This window comes from Giraffa tippelskirchi, chromosome X (genome assembly GCF_054371585.1).
Source record: "Giraffa tippelskirchi isolate mGirTip1 chromosome X, T2T-mGirTip1v1.2.pri, whole genome shotgun sequence".
In the NCBI taxonomy this organism is placed as follows: Eukaryota; Metazoa; Chordata; class Mammalia; order Artiodactyla; family Giraffidae; genus Giraffa; species Giraffa tippelskirchi.
In genome coordinates, this window is record NC_137289.1 from 99751343 (window position 1) to 99760060 (window position 8718).

Below are 8718 nucleotides of genomic sequence, written 5' to 3' on the forward strand. Positions count from 1 at the left end.
CAAAATATATAAACAGTTCGTCCAACTCTCTCTCTATATATAAAAAGAACAGCCTGATTTTAAAAATGGGCAGAAGACCTGAATAGACTTTTTCCCAAAGAAGATGTACAGATGGCCAACAGGCCCATGAAAAGATGCTCAACATTAATAATCATCAGAGAAATGCAAATCAAAACCACAGTGAGATATCACCTCACATCTGCCAGAATGTCTATCTTCAAAAGACCACAAATAACAAATGTTGATGGGGATGTGAAGAAAAGGGAACCCTAGTACACTGTTGGTAGGAATGTAAATTGGTTCAGCCATTGTGGAAAGCAGTATGGAGTTTCCTCACAAAAAACTAAAAATAGAACTGCCGTATGAGCCAGCAATTCTACTCCTAGGTATATATCCAAAGAAAATGAAAACATTACTTCAAAAAGATATATGCATGCCAATATTAACAGAGGAATGGATAAAGAAGATGTGGTATATGTACAAGATGGAATGCTGTGCATCCATAAAAAGAATGAAATTTTGCCATTTGAAACAATATGGATGGACTTGGAGGGTATTATGCTAAGTGAAATAAGTCAGACAGTGAAGGACAAATACTGTATGATATCATTTATATGTGGAATGTAAAAAATAAAACAAACTAATGAGTATGACCAAACAGAAACAGACTTACAATTATAGAAAACAAAGTAGTGGTTACCAGTGGGGAGAGGGAAGGCAAGAGAGGCATAGAGGGGTAGGGGGAACTACTGTCTATAAAATAAGTAAGCCAATAGTTAAAATGGATAACCAACAAGTTCCTACTGTATAGCACAGGGAATTCTTCTAAATGTTATGTGGCAGTCTGAATGGGAGGGGAGTTTGGGAGAGAATGTGTATCCATTCTCCCCCATGGCTGAGTCGCTTTGCCAACCACCCGAAACTATCATAACATTGTTGATTGGCTATACTCCAATACAAAATAAAAAGTTTTTTAAAAATAAATAAGCTATAAGGATATATTGTACAGCACAGGGAATATAGCCAATTTTTATAATAACTATAAATTGAGTATAACCTTTAAAAATTGTGAATCACTGTATTGTACACCTGAAACATATAATATTGTAAATCAACTATACCTCAATTTTTAAAGAAGGAATGAAGTACTAATACATGCTAAAACATGGATGAACCTCGAAAACATTATGCTAAATTATGCTAAAAGAGACACAAAAGTCCACATATTGCATGATTCCATTTAGATAAAATTCCAGAATAGGCAAATCTATAGAGACAGAAAGTAGAGTAATGGTTGTTAGGGGTGAGGGCATGGGTTGGGGGAAGAGGAGTGACTGCCATGGGGTTTTGGGGAGGGAGAATGAAAATTTTCTAAAATTAGATGGTGGTGATGGTTGCACAACCCTGTTAATTAAAAACCACTGAACTGTACATTTTAAAAGGGAGAATCTTATGGTATGTGAACTGTATCTTGATAAAGCTGCTTTTTAAAAACACTTTGCACAGAGTCTAGCATATAACAGCAGCTACAGTTTAAAAAAAACAAATCTATGGTGCTTACCATGTGGCAGGCCCTGTGCTAAGTACTCTACATGCACCAAATCAATCTGCATGACAATCCTGTGAGGTGGATGATGTTATTACCTCCATGTCATGGATGGGGAAAGTGAAACCCAGAGGTTGAATGACTCACCCAGGGTCACACAGAAGCATAGCCAGGAAGCTCAGATGTTTCTTTTTCACATCTCTGTATCTTTCCTTAATACCTTGTACAAAATAGGTGCTCCGTAAGAGTTAAATTAATATAGCTATCAAATACTTCTATCTCCAGCAAATATTTACAGAGTATTTATTATGTTCTAGGCAAACCTGTGTTCCCTTTCCTATCCCTGCTTCTCTCATTCAGATTGCGAAGCAGCAGGCAGATGGTACAAAGCTTCAGTCACAAAATATTTTTTTAATTAGCTTATTTATCTATTTTTTAACTTTATAATATTGCGTTTGTTTTGCCATACATTGACATGAGAAACCTGTATGCAGGTCAGGAAGTAACAGTTACTACTGGACATGGAACAACCAACTGGTTCCAAATAGGAAAAGGAGTACGTCAAGGCTGTATATTGTCACCCTGCTTATTTAACTTATATGCAGAGCACATCATGAGAAACGCTGGGCTGGAAGAAGCACAAGCTGGAATCAAGATTGCCGGGAGAAATATCAATAACCTCAGATATGCAGATGACACCACCCTTATGGCAGAAAGTGAAGAAGAACTAAAGAGCCTCTTGATGAAAGTGAAAGAGGAGAGTGAAAAAGTTGGCTTAAAGCTCAACATTCAGAAAACTAAGATCATGGCATCTGGTCCCATCACTTCATGGGAAATAGATGGGGAAACAGTGGAAACAGTGTCAGACTTTATTTTCTTGGGCTCCAAAATCACTGCAGATGGTGACTGCAGCCATGAAATTAAAAGACGCTTACTCCTTGGAAGGAAGGTTATGACCAACCTAGATAGCATATTGAAAAGCAGAGACATTACTCTGCCAACAAAGGTCCTTCTAGTCAAGGCTATTTTTCCAGTAGTCATGTATGGATATGAGAGTTGGACAGTGAAGAAAGCTGAGCGCCGAAGAACTGATGCTTTTGAACTGTGGTGTTAGAGAAGACTCTTGAGAGTCCCTTGGACTGCAGGAAGATCCAACCAGTCTATCCTAAAGGAGATCAGTCCTGGGTGTTCATTGGAAGGACTGATGTTGAAGCTGAAACTCCAATACTTTGGCCACCTCATGCGATGAGTTGACTCATTGGAAAAGACCCTAATGCTGGGAAGGATTGGGGACAGGAGGAGAAGGGGATGACAGAGGATGAGATGGCTGGATAGCATCACCGACTCGATGGACATGGGTTTGGATAAACTCTGGGAGTTGGTGATGGACAGGGAGGCCTGGCGTGTTGCGATTCATGGGGTCGCAAAGAGCCGGACATGACTGAGCGACTAAACTGAACTGACATGAATCCACCATGGGTGTACATGTTTTCCCCTTCCAGAACTCTCAGTCACAAAATATTTATTGTCTACTATGTGTCAAGCAGTATTCTAGACAATGAAGATATAGCAATGAACCAAATAGACAACAGTTCCTAACCTCATGAACTGACATTGCACTGTGGGAGAGAGACAATAAAGAACTAGAATACATAGAACATGTCAGATGGTGTACTGAGTTGAATAGTATCCCCCCAAATTGATGTCCACCCTGTGAATGTGATCTTTTTTGGAAATTTGGATCTTTGCAGATATACTTAAGGTAAAGTCATATTCTATTGGCATGGGTCTTCATCTAATGGATTAGGAAGATCCCCTGGAGAAGGGAAAGGCCACCCACTCCAGTATTCTGGCCTGGAGAATTACATGGAATACAGTCCATGGGGTTGCAAAGAGTTGAACATGACTGAGCGACTTTCACTTTCACTCCATCTAATGACTGGTGTCCTTAAAAGAAGAGGGAAATTTGGACATTGATACACACACACAGAATATCACGTGAAGATGAAGGCAGAGCTTGGAGTCTCCACAGAATATCACGTGAAGATGAAGGCAGAGCTTGGAGTCTCCACGCTCGGGAAAACAAAGGATTGCTGGCAGCCACCAGAAGCTAGAAGAGGCATGGAAGGATTCTTCTCTCCAGCCTTCATAGAGAGCATGGCCCTGCTCTCTATGAACAAGTCCCATTTCAGACTTCTAGCCCCCAGAACTGAGAGAGAATAAATGTCAGCTGTTTCAAGCCACCCTGTTTGTGGTACTTTGTTACGGCAGCCCTAGGAAATGACCCCAGAGGGTGCTCTGGAGAAAGGCAAAGCAAGGAAGGATGATGGGGAGCCCTGGGTGAATTAAACATAGCCTGTGCCCTAAAGGGAGCTCCCAGTTTAGTCAGAGAACTACAATCCTATGTCCCAAAAAGGAGTAACAAAATGGAATGTGCAAAGCACAAGAGTGGAGTCACCAGGACTAGGATGTTGGGAGGTCTTTATGTATTTGAGCTGGGCTGAGGATTTCAACAGGTGGAAGTGGTAGAGCTGAGAAACACCTGTTGGAGTCCTGTGCCATGGAAGGAAAGGAACAGCCAGGAAAACTGTGTTTAGGAAACCATGCGTAATTTGATTGAAGAGAGAAATAGAAGCACATGTGTGTGTGCGTGCACATGTGTTGTAAGAGACAGGAGAAGATCAGAAGACATGGCTTGATTCTGCTTGGAGAAGATTCCAAAGCCAAACAAGAGCATTTGGACCTTCTGTTATAGGCAATGAAAAGTCACGGAAAGTTTTTTGAGCAGGAGAGTAACAGGCTAGGAGGGAAGGGGTTCCACATGGATATTATGTGTACCGAATATTACACACTACAAAGGGTTTTTTAAAACTAATTTGTTTGGTTTTGGCTGAGTCTTTCTTACTGTGCACAGGCTTTCTCTAGTTGCAGTGTGCAGGCTTCTCATTGTGGTGACTTCTCTTGTTGTGGAGCACAGGCTTTAGGGTGCATGGGCCTCAGAAGTTGTAGTTCAAGGGCTCCAGAGCGCAGGCTCAGTAGCTGTGGCACACGGGCTTAGTTGCTCTGTGGCATATGGGGTCTTCTGGGACCAGGGATTTAACCCATTTCCTGCATTGCAAGGCAGATTCTTAACCACTGGACCACCAGGGAAGCCCAAAAGGGTTTTGTTCTTTTTTTTTAATTGGCTCATTGTTGTCATTCAGCAGAGACTGTGGCACTACCTTCTTTTCCTGCCTGCTGCCTCCGGAGTCATTTCCCAGAAGCCTCGATCCCTGGTGTGATTGCTCCAGTTCTCCTTACCCCAGCACCAGCTTTGCCAAGGAATGCAGAGCTAAAGCAGGAAAGAACCCTGAAAACCACATCTCACCACTGCCAGTACCCAGTCAACAAGAACTCATCATGATGATGAGAGCCATGAAATATTTTCCTCAGATTCAAAGGTGGCATCTGTTCAAATTGTTTTTTCCTATTGGGTTCTCATAGCTCTACCACAAGCAGATCTTCTACACTGTTAGCTGCCAGACACAAGATGGGAAAATTAAAAAAATTTTTTTTTTTAAATCATCAGTCTTTTCCCTCAGTTTTACAGTCCAGAATGTTCAAGCTGAAGCTTAGAGATTAACTCATTTTTCAGATGAGAACACTGAGGACCAGAGAGAAATGATTTGCATATAATTGCTATGTGAGCACTAGGTTATAACTCCTTACTTGGGCTATTCCCTGAGGTCTGCTATTCCAAAGAGTCTTGAGATTGAAGACTGTAAAGAGCAGGACAGTGGGAAAGTGATGATCTGTGAGGCACAGAGAAGAAAGCAAAAGGAAGACTCATCCCTGTGGAGATCCCTAAAGAGATAGCAGTGCTTAAAACTGAGACAGCGTTTTGCTAATTAATTAATTATCCTTCCGGCCCCTTTCCCACTAGTGGGGGAAGGGGCCAAGATGTATGTCAAGTACCTGTCAGTTTTGAACAGTCTCACAGAAAGCAATCCTAATAGACTAGTCTGGGTTTTGTTTTAGGAAAAATTTTCTCTCTGAAGATGATTTGTAAGCATGATTCTGTCAGAACATAAAACCACATAACCCAATGTGTTTCCAATTTTGTCCTAGCTTCCATAAAACTTCGAGCCAAATTCAGAGTCCAATTATAATCCAGTTCATTTTAGGTACCTGGCAACATCTATTCAGGCTTCCTTTACATGGTCTCTGGTCTGTTTTCTTCCCCATTTTTATCCCTAATTGTCTTTCTTTCATGTTGTAACTGATGAGTCGCCTAATATCCTCTTTAAAGTAGGCGGAATATAAATCTTACATAAACTAAACTGTGTTTACAGATGCTAAGGAGATTTGAACCAATGAAGAGTATTTGAAGGAACAGATGATATTAGGCCTGGAGGAGAGCAGGCTTATGAAGATGTGATTCCTGGCTTTGAATACCCAATAGGCTGTCAGGGGGCAATGTAGTGGAATTATTCTGCTTAGCCCCAAAGGACACAGCCAAAAGTAATGGGTGAAAACTACAGGGAGACAGATTCCCAGAGGGAAGAAGCATCTCATAGGCGAAGCCTAGCAGAAAGAGTGCGTTAACCATCAATCGAAGTCTTCAAATAGTGGCCAGACGGCCTCACTTGAAGGGTCTATTGCATAGGAAATGTAAACACTGGATGGAATTGTTGGATATGATGACGTTAAAGGTTCTTTGTAGCCCTAATATATGCAAACACAGTTCTAGATGTAGACAAGAAGACTGGGGAGGGGCAGGTGGGGAGAGGAGATGGGAAGGAAAGAAACAAAGGTTCACAGAATTCTGAAACATTTTCCCCAAAAGCAGTGAACCCTAACTGCTCCTGAGACCCTTGTAAAAGGGAAAACAGTCCAAAACTAGAGCTCAAGTCTGCACTTCCCCAGCCCTATTCTTTGTGAAGCCTAGAAGGCAGGAGAAATGGAAGCAACCACTCCACTGTTCCCACTTCCACCTAACCAGCTGGTATTCAAGAAGAGAGGGTCAAGACTCTTAAAGCTAGAAGGGGCCTGAGGGATTTTATAACCCCAACCTTTCATTTTAGAACCAAAGAGAATGAGGCCCAGAGAGTAGAAGGAGCCTGTGTATCTGTCAGCCACTTCACCTGACCCTATGCTGCTGAAGGGCAGAGATTGTTTTGTTTTGTTTTGTTTTGTTTGCCTTTCCCCAAGCCCAGTCTGACCCCAGGTCCTTGCACATTATATGTGCATGGTAAGCAGTTGGAAAATTGAATTGCCCAGGAGGGCTGGAATCAGAAGTTAGGTCTTTTGACCTCCAACCCATGATAATTTCCATGACCAAATTTCATTCAGTTCAATTCCCCGGACATTTTATTTGGCATCTCTGTATGCCAGGCTTGGAGATATAGCAAAAATGAACAAGAAGCAGACTGTGCCCTCAAGAAGCAAACAGCTCCTCCTGGGAGCTGGGCTCTTCCCCTCTCAGGCCCTGCACACCTGCTGTTCCTTTGCCATAGAAAGCTGTTTTCTGCTGCTTTTGCCTACTTACTGCCTATTCATTCTTCAGATCTCAGTTCAAATGTCAGTTCATCAGCAGCTCCTTCTCTCACTCCCAGATGAGGCAGAACCCTCCGGTACATGCTTTCGGTGAGTCCTTCTCCTTCCTTGAACTTAGCAAGTGTGTAATTACATATTGATTTGTGTGATTCTTTGTTTGCTTCCCTCCCACCTCCCTCTCTAGACTGTTAGCTCTACAAGGGCAGATATTCTGTCTATTTTGCGCCCCCCACCCACCCACCCACTACCACAAGTCTGGCAAAAAGCCTGGGACATGGTAGGTAAACAATAAGCAATCTATGTTTGTTGAATGCATGAATCAACCATCTAATGGGATATATAGATAGATAAATTATAACTACAATTCGATGTGATGACAGCAATAAGGTAATACAGAAATCATTTCTTGGGGAAAGAGAAAGCCAGCTCCTGTATCAATGCAACTGCCTTGTAGAATGTATCTCTCACCCAGTAGCTTCAGTCATGTCTGACTCTTTGTGACCCTATGGACTGTAGCCCGCCAGGCTCCTCTCTCCATGGGGATTCTCCAGACAAGAATACTGGAATGGGTTGCCATGCCCTCTTCTAGGGGATCTTCCCGACCCAGGGGTGGGATCAAACCGAGGTCTCTTTACCTCCCCTGCATTGGCTGGCAGGTTCTTTACCACTAGCGCCACCTGGGAGGCCCTTGTAGAATGTATATACTGCCAGAAAGTCAAAGCATGAGAGCAGGAAATCCTTGTGAAAGAGCCTGTTGCATTCAGACAAACCAAAGCTATGTGTCAGCATCCCTGTATGTCCCCAGTCCCCTGAGAAAAGGGCGGTTCTGCCACAGTGGGGCAGAATAGGCAAGTGAGTGCCGATCGGGGTTTGGGCACAGTTGGCAAAATCAGACCGCGTAGGGGTGGCAAGGCCAAAAGGAAGCTCCTGGAATTCAAGGTCCACAGATCTTTCTGTTCCTCAGGGTTCTCTACAGGAGAAAGACTGAGAGGATTGGTCGGTCCTGGAATGACGGGACACTTGCTTACGTTTTGAGCCGGTGGAGGTTTAGACCTACTCTGAGGCATAAGAGAGTGTTGCCCTCTAGTGGTAATAATAGTGATAACGATAGTGATAATAACAGGTAGGGGATGTGTGCCTTGCTAGGGTGACAAACTATCCCAGTTTGCTCAAGATAGTTTGAGCGCTAAAATTCTGCTTCCCAGGGAAACTCTCAGTCCCAGGAAAAATGGTATAGTTTGTCATCTAATCCCTTGATGGTGTTCAACACACTCTGGATACACATGATCTCATTAGATGGCTCATAACCCCCACGGCCAGGAATCAGGATTCAGCTCCACAAATCGGCAGAGCTTTTAGAGATTCAGCCTGTTTTTCCAATGAGAAAAGATGGCCCAAGAGAAGGGAAGTAACTTCCTTTTTCAACATCACATTACAAAATGGCAGAACGAGGATCAGCATCTAGGTATCCAGACCCACAACTCCGTGCTGTGTGCCTCTGCCTGGCATGCCCTTACCTACTTTGTCAGTTTGTCTCTGCTCTACATCCTCCAGGAAGACTTCTGTAAATTACTCACCCCTTAATTCTTTCAGAAAGCTTCCCCCTCTGAAAGCCTGAAATACTCATTTGGCACTTA